The sequence below is a fragment of the Symphodus melops genome, assembly GCF_947650265.1.
Source record: "Symphodus melops genome assembly, chromosome: 2".
In the NCBI taxonomy this organism is placed as follows: Eukaryota; Metazoa; Chordata; class Actinopteri; order Labriformes; family Labridae; genus Symphodus; species Symphodus melops.
The window spans coordinates 2,148,019-2,164,460 of record NC_136692.1 but is presented as its reverse complement, the minus strand read 5'-3'; the positions used below and the strand labels follow the sequence as shown (position 1 = coordinate 2,164,460).

Genomic DNA, 16,442 nt, shown 5'->3' with positions numbered 1-16,442 from the left:
CAGGCCTCATCAGATGGCATATTTCTTTCTTTTTTGTTAGCGAGGGAGACCTATAAAAGCCTGACTATTCTTTCCAAAAAAGTAGAACACAACAGTTTCCCACAGCAATGTTTTAGATGTCTCCCTCTTCCAACACACCTGATTCAAATGATTATCTCATCACCAAGTTCTGCAGAAGCCTGATAACAATCCTGTGATAAGTTCAAAGTCCCTTCTATCATCCTGCAGTTTTACATACATGAAGTAGATGGTAAGTTAAAACAATGATGTCTTTCAGAGAACATCATTTGACACAATTACCGACAGCAATGCTTTTATTTTGAAAAGACCCACCGGGTCTGGAGCGTGTAACTAACGGTGGCTTGTCTCGTGAGCTGCCGGAGAGTGAGTTCGGGGGGAATACGGTAGAGTGACACAGTCGCGCGAGCTCCGATGTGAAGTTCAGACGCGCGTGATGCTACCTGTCCTCCGCGTGATGTGCGCGCACACCTTGTGATTTACGCCGCGGGAGGAAACTCGGATTATTTACACTTTGGTCCTCATTTATGACCAAAAAAAAAAAAAAAGAAAGAAAAACACGGCTTTTTTTTTTTTTTTTTTAAATAACTGACGAGGATGTGACTCATGCGCTCGAGCCAGCCTGCAGCCACTTCTCCTGATTACGGGACAACGCTGTAAATTACACTTGGAGCTGAATGAAACTTTCAACCTTTCCCAGAGGAGGAGTGATATCAGCACATATGGCTGATTATTGAATTTAAAATCCCCAACCCTCCTGTGTTTTTCTCCCCCCGCTGGATGGGACGCGGATGACATGTTCGGTCACCTCAAGTTCCTGCTCGGGAGCTCAGCAGCGATGTCAGGGGTCGCTCGTTTTGGAAAATGATTACTGGCATCAACACCGACGGAAAAATAATGGTCAGAAGATGTCTAGTGACGTTCAAACCGTTCAGGTAAGAGACAAAGAGCCCGAATGGGTTGAATCTGTGTTCTCTCTCTCTCTCCCCCTCCAGCCTTCAGCAGTGTAGGAGGGTTAGAAATAGATGAGATTGTGTCATGGTCTAACTTCAAACCATACATGCATTGTTTAGTGTTTGCACTGTGCAGGAGGGGCTGACATTAGTTTTAAACAATGGGTACCGGTTCGGTACCCATTTACTGGCGTTTCCACTGTCAACCAAAATATTAGCGGAGGTGTATGTGTCACCTTTCACACACACAGAGCAGATGTTTCTGAGCCATACAGTATGGATGAAGAAACGACAGGCAGAGATGCATGAAGAAAGAGGCTGATATCTGAGATCAGCTGAGCTCTAACTTCATCTCTCACTGCACGGAGAGCTCCATTATCTCTATGAGCCTGTGCTTTGTCACATACAAACACTTACTTTAAACTGTCTGAAAGGATTATTTTAATAACTCTACTTTTCTCTCATTTTTTGTGTGCAAGTTCTGGTGGTCCATAAGAAAAGGGGGGAAGTGCAGGCTCATGGGAAAAAAAAGATTTATTTACTACAAGGTCCATATTTTATTTGACACCTTAATACTCACAGTGAAAGCATCAGAAGCACACATCTTATTAAATATCAGAAAAATGTAGCCTCAATATGTAAAGCCCTTCTTCTTAAAGTGTTACTGTAAACTTAGTGATGTCAGTACAGACCTGCTCACAGTTACAGGAAGCCAAAACATGAAAGAAGAAGAAAAGGACGGAGCAATCCCGAATATTTGACCTCAACAAGAACTTGTAAACAAACTAATTTCAGTCGGCTCCAAAAGCTAATGTAAGCCAGGAGGATAGGGCTAACAGTCCTGAGGTGCATATTTGTTGATTTAAATCATATAACCTGTGAGGGTCCAGACATTTCTGCAGTCCAGAAGGCCCCCCCCCCCTTTCAGGTGCCCACTCTCCTCTGATTGGTCAGCTGCCGGGTGGGCAGAGATGCAGACGTGTCCTTGAAAGAGATGCAGAGGTGGGCGTGTACTTGAAAGAGACGCCGGGCTGGGTGTGTCCTTGAAAGAGTTGCAGAGGTGGGCGTGTCCTTAAAAGAGTTGCAGAGGTGGGCGTGTCCTTAAATGAGATGCAGAGGTGGGCGTGTCCTTAAAAGAGTTGCAGAGGTGGGCGTGTCCTTAAAAGAGTTGCAGAGGTGGGCGTGTCCTTAAAAGAGATGCAGAGGTGGGCGTGTCCTTGAAAGAGATGCAGAGGTGGGCGTGTCCTTAAAAGAGTTGCAGAGGTGGGCGTGTCCTTAAATGAGATGCAGAGGTGGGCGTGTCCTTAAAAGAGATGCAGAGGTGGGCGTGTCCTTAAAAGAGTTGCAGAGGTGGGCGTGTCCTTAAAAGAGTTGCAGAGGTGGGCGTGTCCTTAAAAGAGATGCAGAGGTGGGCGTGTCCTTGAAAGAGATGCAGAGGTGGGCGTGTCCTTAAAAGAGTTGCAGAGGTGGGCGTGTCCTTAAAAGAGTTGCAGAGGTGGGCGTGTCCTTAAATGAGATGCAGAGGTGGGCGTGTCCTTAAATGAGATGCAGAGGTGGGCGTGTCCTTGAAAGAGATGCAGAGGTGGGCGTGTCCTTAAAAGAGATGCAGAGGTGGGCGTGTCCTTGTAAGAGATGCCGGGTGGGCGTGTCCTTGTAAGAGATGCCGGGTGGGCGTGTCCTTGTAAGAGATGCCGGGTGGGCGTGTCCTTGTAAGAGATGCCGGGTGGGCGTGTCCTTGTAAGAGATGCCGGGTGGGCGTGTCCTTATGAGACACACGGAGGTGGTTTCGGGAAGCTCTCGTAGCGTGTCGATCAGAGCAGCAGCAAACTATGCCAACAACTGTGTCTGGTTTTGTCTTTTTATAAACAAACTTTTCTGAGTTTTAGAAGACATCCAACATCTTAACATTATATCAATGTCTTTAAACATGGATCAGCAGAATAGATCTCTGTCACGAGATGTGTGTGTAACATTGCTCTTGGTCGACAGGATATCAGCGCTCAGTTTCAAAAACACACTTAGGCAAAGCTTATAAACCTCTGTAACGATCATAGAGGACGAAAGAGAGAGATAACGATGTTATCCATTCCCCACACCATCATACAGTAATCTATAGTTTTGGATCATCTGCAGGATCAAGGCTGTAATTCAGGCACCAGGAAAAGTTTCTTGAAAAACAGCACCACTCGCACCATAAACCTCCACGCCCCCCCCCCCCCCCCCGCCCTCGCTTCAAAACGATCTACCTCGAGGCAAAATCTGATAAGTCTATATGTGCGAGGAAGCCAATTAGCTGATAGCAGATCTCTCCTTCTGATCCAATTATAGGGAGCAGAGCATTTACTTTAAGTCTGTTAATTAAAGGCTCGTCAGGCAGGACCAGGGACCTAATCCTCTCGTATCACCCACCCAACACCACTTTGGAAAAACGGCGAAATGATAAGAGTGGAAAAACGATCGCCCTAGGACTGCACCGGGCCAAGATACTGTACGCCCACATCGTGACTTTCTCATTTTTCTCTCCTCCTCGCGCTCTTTTTTTCTTTTCCATCCATCACTGTGCGGCAGGTTGAAGTGATTTTTCTGTCTTTTACACAGAGCGGCGACGCAACACGTCATTATTGACGCACAAATCACGGAGAAACGAACCCGCAGAGCGGATCACTGCAGTTTGATATCGCTCTTTCTTTCCCTCTTGTCTTTGCAAACCTGTCAACCTATCCTCAAGCGTTCCTCTCTGCAACAATGAATGAAAAAAGAAAGAGAGAAGCTCGTCCTTCAGCAGATCTTTAAAAAGTGATTTTCAACCTGACGCCTTCTTGCCTTTCTGACCCTCGCCGCTCGTTCGGCGAGCACATAATCTCTGCAGGTATTACGGCGTCAGATTCATGACAAATAATCCCTTGATTGTATCTGTGCGGGACTGGCTTCCCTTCAGTTATCGTACCCGACTCTGTGCTCCTCTGACAATGATTTGAGCTCTTCTAATTAATTTGGCAATATGCCTGGAACAGATGGGGCTAATATTTTATTATTTCCTGGTCTCACCGTATCCCGTGGAGACGGAGAGGTAAATGAGAAGCTGAAGTGAAGGGGAGCGTGTGCGGGCTGCTAAGACGCTTCACGTGTAAATACAGTTTCATTTAGTTTCATGTGTGTGCGACTCATTCAAAGCAGATGCTACACACACAGGTAGACTGTTGACAAGCCGGCGCTTTGATTTGAAGCTTCCTGTTGTAATCCGTCCTATCACAGTGACGATCACATGATGAAAGCACTCTCTAGTAATCCTCCGAGAGCAGAATGTGAGGAGGTTTCATTTCAGTCTGCATCCATGCACAAACCAGCGTTTGGTAAAGGATGCATTGACTTTGTGGAGTGATCACACAGCTGTAATCAGGGTAGCTGCCCCCCTGAGCCTTTACAATGATTATTCAGTGTCGATATGTTCTTGTGTCGTGTTGTACATGCCCCCCCCCCCTAGCGCCCCCTCCCCGGTCTATCCTTGAAGCCAGCGTATCCCCTCTCACGACCAGACTTCATCAGGCTCTGTCTTGGACTACAGTCGCCCTGGGAGCTTGCCAAACTGCCGCGCTCTATACTTAACAGATTATTCAGCATCATCTCGAGCTCCCCTTCGGGTCAATCTGAGCGCTCCAAGCAAGTGCTCTTTAAAGTGGCCATTCTTCCTCGCCGTTGATGGGATCTCATTTCTCACGGCCTCATCAATATTCACAGGTTTTCGTTTCGGGACTTAGCGTGACTGCAGCTACTTAGCGAACCGTTCCAGAGCGTGCTGTCAAAATCTCTCACCGCGCCGTGCATTCAAGCTAACAAAAAGCTCCACGCCTGGGCATGAACAGAAAGCAGAGAGATGTGAATAATTCAGTCCTTTGTTGTGTTGGGTTTGTGCAGGTTTGTAACCTCTGGAGTAGATGTTTAAGCTTTTAAAGGCAACCTTACAAAGCAGGGCACAAGATGAGGAAGTTAAAATGGGTCAGATTTCACAAAATCACATACGACTTCATTTGAGTCCTGCAGTTTTTACATTTGTCATGCTTGCTATGACCTGTCACTGACTGTTTGTCCTTGCAGCCCTTTAAATGATGGAAGTTGCATTTCAAGGAAAATCTTTCTTCAAAAAGTCACTGGGGGAAAATTTAAAAACAATTCCTAACCCCTTCCATCACATCTGGCCCGATCAAATGAGCCACGAGTGAAGACTTGTGCTCTGATCTCACTTCCTCTCTTCATGTGTTAGCACAGAGCCTCATTCAGCCTCATTAGCCTTTGAAAACATGAAATAGTGATGACAAACCTTGATGCAGCTCAGAGGGAAGCATGCAAGTGGTACAGAGAAGCAGATGATTAAGGAAAAACCCAACCTTAGCAACCCTGGTGGTTAGGACAAGGATCCAGGTTATGAATCATCAACATCCTGTCTGCACTGCACCAAAACACACCAGTGGTGGCTGGTGTGTTATTTTCCAGATAGGGTCTTAAATTTCTCCCCCGTGGACCTGGATGGACACCTTAGCTGGATGCTAACACATAAATTAAATTGCCTTAAACGAGCTAACAGAACGATTTTAAGTAAACAGACTGCTGAATTGATCATTTTCTCAGTTGGTTTCCTAAGTTTAGAGATGCTAAGTTAGTTTGTTAGCATCTCTACGATCTGTGACATAATACATCTGTGTCACCTTTCAGAAAATGTGTGCTCCAACAGGCCGTTTTGGAGATTTTCCCTTCATTACATCACAAAGGGCAGTAGCCCCTCCCCCAGGTGGGTGACACTCCCACAGCTAGGTGTTTGTTCTGCCCTCTGAGTCTGCCTTCTCACCGTAAACAATAGGACATGGAGCCAGAAAGCAGCGAGTACACCCGAGCCCTTCCAGAGAGGGGGCGTGGTCAGACACAGCTCATTTACATGTTTAAAGCTACAGACACAGAAACAGCCTGTTCTGAGCAGGGCTGAAATAGAGGGGTTTATAGACATGATCGAATACAGGATCAGAGTGGATTTACAACAACACACTTCACACACATGATGAAGAGGAGCTCTGACACTTATTTCACCTGAAGAGGAGGAGATCGTGTGACCTTTAAAATGAAAAATATTACAATATAAAATAAATGGCTTAAGCTTAATGTTAAATAAATGTTTGCACAGAACTGCTCCAACAAAAGAGATCTTCCTCTTTGGGTGTTAGCAGCACGTTCAAGGTGAGACCTGCTCGTCGTGGAGGCTGACTCGTATTCTGTCCTGCGGATGAGAATCACAGAGCCCCTCTCCTCCCTCCTCCCCCCAAAAAAGAGATTTTTGCACCATAAGATAACCTTTTGATCCATCCTCGGTGCAGAGAGAAGCTTAACTAGGGCAGGATTTACAACGCCGTGATTTTCAACTCTTTTTAAGTCAAACATCTGATTCTGTCTTAACAGGAGGGAGCCCACACAGAGAGGCGTTTTATATTCCCTCCAGAGATGGAGTTATATGTTCAAATACGGGATCTGTGCCACAGAGCGAGGATAAGCAGGAGTTTGTTTTGAAGCTTCAAACTGCTCTGCTCCTGATGGATTTCACTTATCGGCACCGGCACTGTTCTTTGAAAGAATGGCTTCACAATGTCTTTCTAAGTCGATATGAAAACAAAGATGTTCATATTAGGCGTGCACAGTGTGAGTGTTCAGCAGCAAGTGTGAATAAACAGACAAAATACTGAAGTGTGTATTCAAGCCACAGATCACCCTCTTTATGTCGCTCTGATGTTTTTCATACTTCACACAATGTCTCCCGAAACCAAAATAAATCTCAACAGTGATTTCACTTTTCATTGTCAGCTTGGCTCAAACTAATCTGAGGGGAGATGATGGCTAGCTTTAGCTTCGGGTGACGCTAGCCGTTCAAATAGTGGACGTTGGATCGCTTAAAAACATACGATATGAAAAACCGTGAAAGTATTTGAAACTGTCGACAACCTTCATTCATAGAAGATCTCTCGACCGATGAATCGTCGTCCAATGCTAGCAATCGAGTGACTGACGGTGCACGCCGATGTCAAACAGCATCTCTTTGTATTACGCTAGCCTTTTCTCTTTCTGGCCGTCACCAGCAGAGGGCGCTGCAGTGATAACATCAAACCTCATCACTCATTATTTGCTGCTCGATGCGGTCGTCGTAAATTCACGAAGGAGGGACGGAGAGTTAGCGTGCAGCGAAGCCTCCTCGTGCTTGTTGATTCATTTAATTATTTCGTTCCGCTCTGTAATTGGACGATTTGAACCTGCGCGCTTTATGCACCTCCACACTTTGTACTTGTCTGTACAGGTTGAAGACAGATGGAAGAACGAGATTGGCTGATTGAATGGTTGTGGGCGTGGCCTATAATGATACCCGCGTTATCGGTCGAGCTCTACTTTGGACACGAGTCGGAGAAACTGATGACGAAGAAAACTTTCCAACAAGCGACTGTTTGGTTTTTTTTTCTTTGTGAGAAAGAGGTGAATAAACAGTCGAAGAAATCTGCCCTTTAACTGGAGGATAATTTAATACCTCGACCTACACAGTGCAACTTCTTGTGACCTTATTTTTTGGTGGCTCAGACGGAGGCGTGGGTGACACCCGCCTCGCCGTTTCTTGCACTCTTGTAATCACCTTTAAAAAAAAGCCTGAATGTTTTCTGGCCGTCTTCTGTCCTCTCCCTGGCTCGTCTCCCGTCGTCCTCGCCGGGCCTCTGATGTTACATAAATAATCACCATTTTTGGCGGCGCTTGGGGACAAACTGCTCACTCGTACGCCGTCAGTTCGTACGCCAACTGATGACATCAAAACACAAAAATATCTCCGGCGCCCTTTGGCCTCCTGTTTCGTCTTTTTTTGTTCTGCGTGTGATCTTTGCTCCGTTTATTCTCTGCCCTTTGGAAGAGCTGCCTGCTCTTCTTCTACCTCCTCGTTTCTTGCACGTCTCTTATTTTCCCCGTTTGTTGTTTCGTACGGCAACTTATCATTCTGTCCTCCATAATTGTCAGCTTGTTTATCGTCTGGCTCACTTATTTTCTTCTCCAAGCCTTTCACTTGTCATCCACTCCATTTTCTGCCTCCAAATATCTCACTCTCTCTCTCCCCTCCCCGCTCTCTCTCTCTCTCTCTCGCCCAAAACATGTATTTACCTGCCATTCCCGATAAATATGTCGATCTGTCTCAGCTCTCTGTTCATCTGTTCCTCTCTCCTCCCCCCTTGTGTTGCAGGATATTCGTGGTGGGAATCGGCTTCTTCAGCCTCTGCTTTCTAATGACCTCTCTGGGGGGGCAGTTCTCGGCGAAGAGACTCGGGGACTCCCCCTTCACCATCCGCACAGAAGGTACCCACATGTTCAGTGTGTGTGTGTGTGTGTGTGTGTGTTTGTGGGTAAACAGCTGCTTCTCTGTGCTGAAATGCTGTAACTCTCCATCGCTAAGTCGAAGCTGCGGCGCCGGTGGCTGGACGCACGCAGGCCGCCTGCAGGGTTAGGATGGGGCAAAGAAATCGTCCAGTCAATGTAAATCCCACTTCTCAAGTATGACCTTCATCAGAAAAGCTGCCTTTCTCCTGTGGCTGCGTTCGAGTGTTGTGGGATAAATCAGCGTCCTGATGACAGTTGATGGGAGCGAGCAGACGCTAGCTCGAGAGTGTATTGGTCTGATCTCAAGAGACTGAACAGTGGGCGGCTTGTTTCCTCTCCGACTCGTCTTTGTGGGAGAAATATGCAAGGATGTAAAAACTGGACAGGATGGCCAAAGGCCCCTACCGTCCTGTTTCTATGGCAACAGTCTGTTGACAACAGCTGCGGCTGTTTGACCTGCACCGCTCGTTGGCTTTTTTTTAAACTTTTTGTTTTATACTTCAGATCAATTTTATCCCAGCAGACACGGAGCAAAAAAAACGAAACAAAACAGGGATTATCAGGCGTTTAGGAAAAAGAGCGCCGGTGACCTCGACAACGCCTTTCTGAAAAGTTGAAACAAAGAGCTCGGAGTGGACGCAACGACGTGCTCTGAAAAAAAACAAAAAAGAGGGCGGGTGCTGCTGCAAAAAGGTGGGCACGGGTCCGAGCTCATCTTTAGGCCAGATTACTTCTCATCAATAATCAAAGAACGACACGGTCATTGATGGCGTGAGAGGGAGGAGTGATGAAGAGCGTTTTGCAGACTCCCCGGATCCTGGATGAGTCAACATCCATTAAAGCGCTCGCCGTGACCGCAAAAGGAAACTCACCGAACGATGACGCATCGAGTCTCCTTTTCCATTTCCTGACGTCGTCCTGAATCAGAGGCTGGGATTAGAACACATGACCCGACATTAGCCAATGGCAAAGAAGCTGAAGAAGCCTGTTCCTCACAGCAGGTGTGGACATGATAGGAAGGTTTGCAGGGTTTAAAATTACGTGTGGTCAAAATAGCGGTCAAAGGATGTGAATGTAAAGGACGTGTTAATGAGCTTCTCTGGCTAGTGGCTCATCATTAGGAGAGAAAATGAACAGCGTGTGTGTGTGTGTTTGCGTGTGTGTGTGTGTGTGTGTGTGTGTGAAAGATCCTGTTTTCATGACTTTTTTGGTGAGTTTGCAGGTTAAATCCATAAGTTCCAGTGGCGAACGTCGCGATGCACTGATGGTGAAAATCACAGCCGTTCTGTTCCGATGACTCGTGCTGCCATGTGCTTGTATGGATGCTATAAGATGCAGCTAGCAGAGCCACATCTCTGCAGTGAAGCATCATTAACACAGCGAGCTGCCGACCCGGTCACATGATCCGGAGTCAGAGCAGGAAAAAAAAAAAAAAGCAGCGCCTTTGTAATCTCCTGCTGCACACACACACAGCGCAGAGACTGAGAGTCAGAGGTCAGTGTGTGTGTGTGTGTGTGTGTGTGTGTGTGTGTGTGTGTGTGTGTGTGTGTGTGTGTGTGTGTGTGTGTGTGTGTGTGTGTGTGTGTGTGTGTGTGTGTGTGTGTGTGTGTGTGTGTGTGTGTGTGTGTGTGTGTGTGTGGGCTAGCTGAGGCAGGCCGTGTGTCAGCTAACGTGGGCGTGGAGCAAGCGAAAGATGGAGACGGTGCAACATCCGAGTGTGATTCAGTCAGGTGTTTGGTTTGTAATCTGTGAGGAGGAAACATGAAGCACACACACACACACACACACACACACAGGTGTGGTGGGTGTTTGTGATAAATTGAGATTACCGCATTTGTGTGATAAATTAGGATTAATGTGTGTGTGTGTGTGTGTGTGTGTGTGTGTGTGTGTTTCTTGGTAAAGTGTACTTGATTAATCAAGTGCTCGTGCGCTGCAGCCGGCGAAGACATCTGGAGCGAGCTCATTAAAAACACTATGTTGTCCAAGCGTGCTTCCCCTTAGGAATCTACTGTGTGTGTGTGTGTGTGTGTGTGTGTGTGTGTGTGTCTAAATGTAGCTGTGTTTTCTTCTTTATGCGCATAAACACTTTTGTGCTTGCCTATGCACAAAACACACCCTTATCTCCATTCTCTTCACTGAGCAGTGGTACAGTTGTTTGTTTCACGCCTTAAAGCGAGTCTCTGTGGTCGACAACCACACACTGTTCTCTCTCCCTCTGAGTGTGTGTGTGTGTGTGTGTGTGTGTGTGTGTGTGTGATGAGCTGGCAGGAAATTGGCTGTTAAATGGGCCGACAGCAGCAATGTGGGACAAGATTGAGACCAGAGAGACCGATCCATCTGCTCTCTGCAAATCAGCGCCGCAAAAAACAACTGGCCCTTTCATTAAGCCTCCCCTCGCCACCTGCAGCGCCACACACACACACACACACGCACACACACACACACACACACATGCTCACACACAGAGCCAGACACCGTGCCACTCCCATGTTTTATGAAGTGCATGGGAATTTCTGGCTGACATATGGTGTAAAAATATGCAACACTGCCAACTTCCAACTTTCCTTCAGCCGTCGGGTGCTGCTGTCCTCGCTCACTTATCACGTTTATTTGTGCCGTTTAAATGAATCCATTTTTTATTTTCATTTTATAGTGTTGTTGTTTTTTCATTACAGGAGTCACAATTTAGCCAAGAATTAAAAGTGTCTTTAAAAAAAAAAAAAAAAAAGTGGATGAATGGTTTTATCAGAAATTAAAACGGCTGCTAAATGAATTTAGCGAAATTAAAATGTTCTTTCAGATGGAGGGAAATCAAATTTCCTTTTGATTATATTCTCTCTCTCTCTCTCTCTCTCTCTCTCTCTCTCTCTCTCTCTCTCTCTCTCGTTCAAACACTACACTGTCTGTTTTTTTTTTTAATGTGGATAAAAACAATCCATAATTTTAATTGAATTTATGAAAAAAATAATTGCTTAAAAACTTGTAATAAAAACAGCTCGAGCCTGTTTTGATTAAATGTTCATAGTTTGTCTCTGAGCTTTGTTCCAAAGTTTCCCTTCTGATGAACTCGTCATGACACGCGTCATGCTCGTTCAACTTCCGTCAGTGTGTGAAATAAATGAGCTGCAGGACGACCAGCGGATCAGTCAGAAGACCGACGTCCGCTCTCAAGCACGTTTCAGAGACCGACGACAAACGCTAACTTTTTTGGCGGTTTAAACCGTGACAGTGGCGTGGAGCGATGCGAGCGACGATGTGTCGCCCTGGTGAAGGAACGACTTCGACTTTGACTCTTATTCATTTATTATTTTCTTGTCATGGTTATTTCTCTCCTTTGATCTTAGTTTGTAGAATCAGATGCCACGCCAGCCGCCGCTAGCCGCCGCTCACTTTAGCACAGCGCTAACTCCAGCTGTGCAAACAGGAAGAGGAAATAACGTCTCCTACGTCCTGAGCTGAGGGTCAGCTGATCGCTCTTCATCACGTGCTGACAACTTGAAGCACAAACCAAACAACCCAGAGCTTCATCTCCTCATCGCCATTTCTACACAAACACGAACTTCCTGTTTGCACACGATGACATCACTGCGGGAGTCGCTCTGACAGCAGTTGTTTTCGCGGGTGTTAGCTGCATTTCGTAGCCACCTCTAGCTTCGGCGGATTAGCAGCATCCAGGGGAGGCTCAGAGCTCCTCGGTGACTCACAGACTCATCGGGGGCCGTGAGCCGGAGATGAAGAGGAGGACGGAGTGTGTGTGCGTGTGTGTGTGTGAGAGAGAGTGTGTGTGTGTGAAGGTTTCCTCGCTCAACAAAGAGACAGGTTTCCTCCTCTTGATTAAAATATGGCCGACATAAAGGATATGTTGCTATGATCAAAGGCCCTCCCTCCCTTTGCGGCCTTGTTCATATCCTGCACTTTATTACATTAACAAGGACCCAGAACAAGGATTTGTTCCATCTGAAAGTCTCGGGGCGTTCGTACTCTGGAGGTGGATTCCTGCGGGGGGAGAGAGAGAGAGAGAGAGAGAGACACGGATTCCTAGTTTTTCCTGGGCTAATGACTCCTCCTCCTCGTCCTCCCTCTCATCTCTGCGGGTAACCACATGAGAGAGCTGTCGATCAAAGCTTCGTACGATGGAAGGGCTTCTAATCGCCTCCGCCTGCCTCACGTGCTCGCTGCTGTCACGGTTTAACTGGAGAGCAGAGAGTTGATCAGAAGTTCTTATCTACATACATATATTGATTATCACCAGCTGTGTGATTCAGCCTGTTTGTCCCCCCCCCCCCTCCCTCCCCCCCCCCCACTGGATGTTCATCTCTATCTCACATTCCCTGCAGTTATGTTTCCTTCCCGTTGCTTCGTGTCGAACAAATCTGGCATGACAATCTCCTGCATGTCGGCGGTGCGAGGTGCAGCAGGGGAGTCACTGGAGGAGGACACTTTATCTGCTCGCTCATAGCCCCGGGAGAGTGTGTGTGTGTGTGTGTGTGTGTGTGTGTGTGTGTGGATGAGACCATGCCAAAAATATAAACAGCGTGTGTGTGTTTGTTTCTTCACGTGCAGAAAAGATGAAAATAAAAACCCAGCATATTCCAGATGCAGACCACGCGCCCTCGACCTCGTCGTGTTGAAAACTTCTCGTAGTCACTGAAACGTCCAGCTCATCAGAATCACCTCGTGATGCTCGTATCCATGACGTCATTGGATACAGCAGCTGAAGAGAGACGGGAGGAGAGAGCTGGGGATGGAAGGATTCGAACCCACAGCTGCTGCTGCTGTGGCGAGGACTGTACCCTCTGTACACGTGGCGTGTCAATCAGAAAAACAAACAACCCCCCCCGTTACAGCAACCATACAGTAAAAATGTCTGATTTGCATTTCCAGGGTTGCTTTACTGGTACCAAAAAGTAACGGAGCAGAGTCAGCCACGCAGCAGCTGTTGTCATGGCGACGGGCCTGAACGTACAGCCGACAGATGCGGGTCTTCACATCCTTAGAGAGTCGGTGAAAACATTCTGTGAAGCAGCACCAAACAAAGTTTGATTTCTATCCAAACATGTTTTTTTTTTTTTTTTTCCCATTCAGCTGTCGTCGTGTGTTAGCCAATCAGCACGATGCGTCCTCCGCTTGCTGCCGCTCCGCTGGTCGTCCCCCTCCCTCCCTTGAGATCAGAGCAGCAGGAGACTCTGTTGTTGTGACTGCATGACTCCTCGTCCCAGCGTCTCCTCTGAGCTGTGTTTTTAAAGAAGCGTCGCCTCTCGAGGTCGACCTGCGGCGCTGACGCTTTGATCAGAAGCTCTGAGTGTAACCACCGAAGCGCCGCACCGGACGCTACAGTTTGGAGCTCCTGAATGTGACAGATTAGCGTCCTCGCTGGGAGGAAGACGAGGGTGAGAAGTCGGTGCATAATGGGTCGGGTGATGGAAATAAGAGAGAGCATTTAATGGCTTAAGTGCTGTCTGATACACCGAGGCGTCTGATTGGCTGTCGTCCCTCTCGTCCAGGAAGTGAAGACATCTGCATGGAGGGGATTAACCTCTCAGTTTAACCGTTAGAACACGGACAAGGACAGCTCCTAAACAACCAGAGCAGCAGCAAAGTACTGAGGGGAAATCTTCAACCTGGAATCTTCGAGCTCACGTGAGAAGCTGCAGCGGACGTGAAAGTCTGACAACGAGAGACTGTTGAATCCACCGTGCGCTCCGGCGCTTATCTTTAATGAAAAGCAGAAGGTCACACGGGCCCGGCTCCACCGAGGTGCACGAGGTTGCATCGCTCTCTGATTATTTCTGTGTCATCAATCAAATGGATGCAAAATAATTAGAGTCGTTTCCCCCCCACAATATCAGCGACTTGAGATCGTGTGCGACACCTGCGCTGCTGCTTCCCCTTTAAGGTCGGATGCACCCGAGGTCGTTTTGTTCTCCAATCACAATCAACGTCCTGAGTGAACCTCACTGATGTCACTTCCCTAAAAATACCCTTTGAATTCTAATAAAACACAAATGAGCGTCTGCATGCTAATACCTCGACTTCTTCTTCTGGATTTTCCTCGTCATCCATCTTTACGAACGAGCAGGTAAAATGGATGTTGTGCGCACTTCCTCTCCGCTGAGGTCGGAGCAGGCCGTACATGAACGAGGACACCGGTGGTTATCGATGGCGGGTGCTTACAGAGACAGAACACCTCGCTTCAGTCTGGCGTCTGCACCCCCGACCCCCCCCCCCCCCACACACACACACACGCCGTCCCAGCTTTAACACCAATACATATTAATGAGAGAGTCGATCCAATTTCCAAGCAGAGAGGGCCATTGTCCTGGACTAAGTGCCATTACCCCGCCGTAAATGAGAAATTTCTCCACATCACATTATATGACGGTTATGTCCCGGCGAAGGTTGCTCTGCAGCAATATGCTGTCTCAATTACCCAGCATGCATCCAGCTTTGTCTACAGGTCGCTCGCTCATGGTCTCCTCAGCCATAAGCTGGTTATTTGCCGCGGTGCTGCTGATAGTGTCGTACTCCTCGAGCGTGCTCACGCTTCCTCTCTGCTCATAGATTAATGGCTAATGGTGTTTACCAGTCCTCTGCCTCGGCTGCCCCGTGAGTTTTTGGAAGACTCGGGTTGTATTATGTCTGTGTTGATGAAAAAAAAAAAAAAAAAAAAAAAGCCGGCTGTATTTGTCTGGTGACTCCGCTGGCGTGGGCTGATAAGGTCGTAAAAGAACACCAAGCATGACTTGAGATGAGTCCTTTCCTGCAGACACCTCGTCTCCTTCTTCCTTCCTTCCTTCCTTCCTTCCTTCCTTCCTTCCTTCCTTCCCCTCCCAGATGAATTTATCAAACGCCTGGTGTGAGGCTGAATCATTGCAGGGTAGCTGTATCTGTATTTCTCCGCTCTCACGTGCACGCCTGTGTTGAACGCAGTCGGACACTTCTTGTGCCTTTTGTCTCAGTGGCTGACAGCCGTGATTGCTGCGTGAGCTTCTGACTGTGTGTTTACGGTCGAAGAGACTTTAGGTTTTTTAATTATCAGACTTAATGTGTCTCATTAATTTAACTCGGCTTCTGATTGTTCGCACTCCAACACTTTGAAAAGGCCCTTGAACGTCTTGAAGTGTTTTTGTATCATCGGCCTGAAAAACAGACTGAGGTGACGTCACAGCGGCAGAAACGTTCGAGGAGATTCTGCAAGAAAACAAATGATTCTTGTGAGTGATTCTTCTGACCTGTTGCAGCTGCTGCCTCCAGTGGACGCTCGATGAACTGCATGATTGAGCCTTTCAGCATGAGCTGCTTGATTTCAGTCGGCCTCGCCGTCATCCAGCACAAAAGGAGACGGCGGGGGACAAAGTGGTGACAGTCGGGTGCTAACGAGATGCTAACTTATATGACGATGCTTTTTGTTCCACCGTACTGTAAAAACACTTCTCCTCGCACCAAATCATTCTGCTTTCTTTCCAAAAAGCAAAGTGTAGGTCAAAACAAGATAACTGGTATTATTATTATTTCTCAGGTTTATTTTGGGGCTTTTGACTTTATTAAGACAGGACAGTGGATGGAGCAGGAATAAATACAAAACAGGGTCAATAAACACGTGTGAACCACAGTCTGCAGTTTAACGTGCTTTAAAGGCAGGTCGTTTAAACATGGCACATGTCGACGTGAGGAGGAAAAATACAATGTGCAACAGGACGAACCAGACTGTTTATGAATGCAAACCATTGTCCTTGTAACACAAGACAAAACATGGAATAAAAAGCCTTCCAGGGGATTTGAGGCCGCCTGCTGCAAAACGCGGCTCATGACACGACACGCTGTAATCGCACCAAAATGAAACGGCCCCCGGTACAAACACGCAGAGAGCTGCAGAGACCATGCACACGCGTGTGAGCCGCCCCAATGAATAAATAAATGCCTGCACAGAGTCCGTTCACCGTACGTACTGTATCCAGAGGGCTTGTTGGAGACGCTGCTCATGAAGCAGGCGCGATGCCTTTCAGGGCACCGCTGCTATTTCAGGAACCGCTGCAAGGAGGAAGTGACACGTCTGTTAGGGCACCAGGGACGCTGCGCAAA

At 47.3% G+C, this 16,442-nt stretch overlaps 1 pseudogene across 1 annotated transcript in view; it reads left to right on the top strand.

Annotated features, from left to right (window-relative positions):
- The first annotated feature begins 384 nt into the window (after nucleotides 1-384).
- The window catches only part of LOC306819982 (alpha-1,6-mannosylglycoprotein 6-beta-N-acetylglucosaminyltransferase B-like), a 75,923-nt pseudogene continuing 59,865 nt past the window's right edge, over nucleotides 385-16,442 (top strand). Inside the window, exons 1-2 of the transcript XR_013781756.1 lie at nucleotides 385-953; nucleotides 8,224-8,336. The product of XR_013781756.1 is annotated as an alpha-1,6-mannosylglycoprotein 6-beta-N-acetylglucosaminyltransferase B-like (transcript). The remainder of the gene's footprint in view (nucleotides 954-8,223; nucleotides 8,337-16,442) is intronic.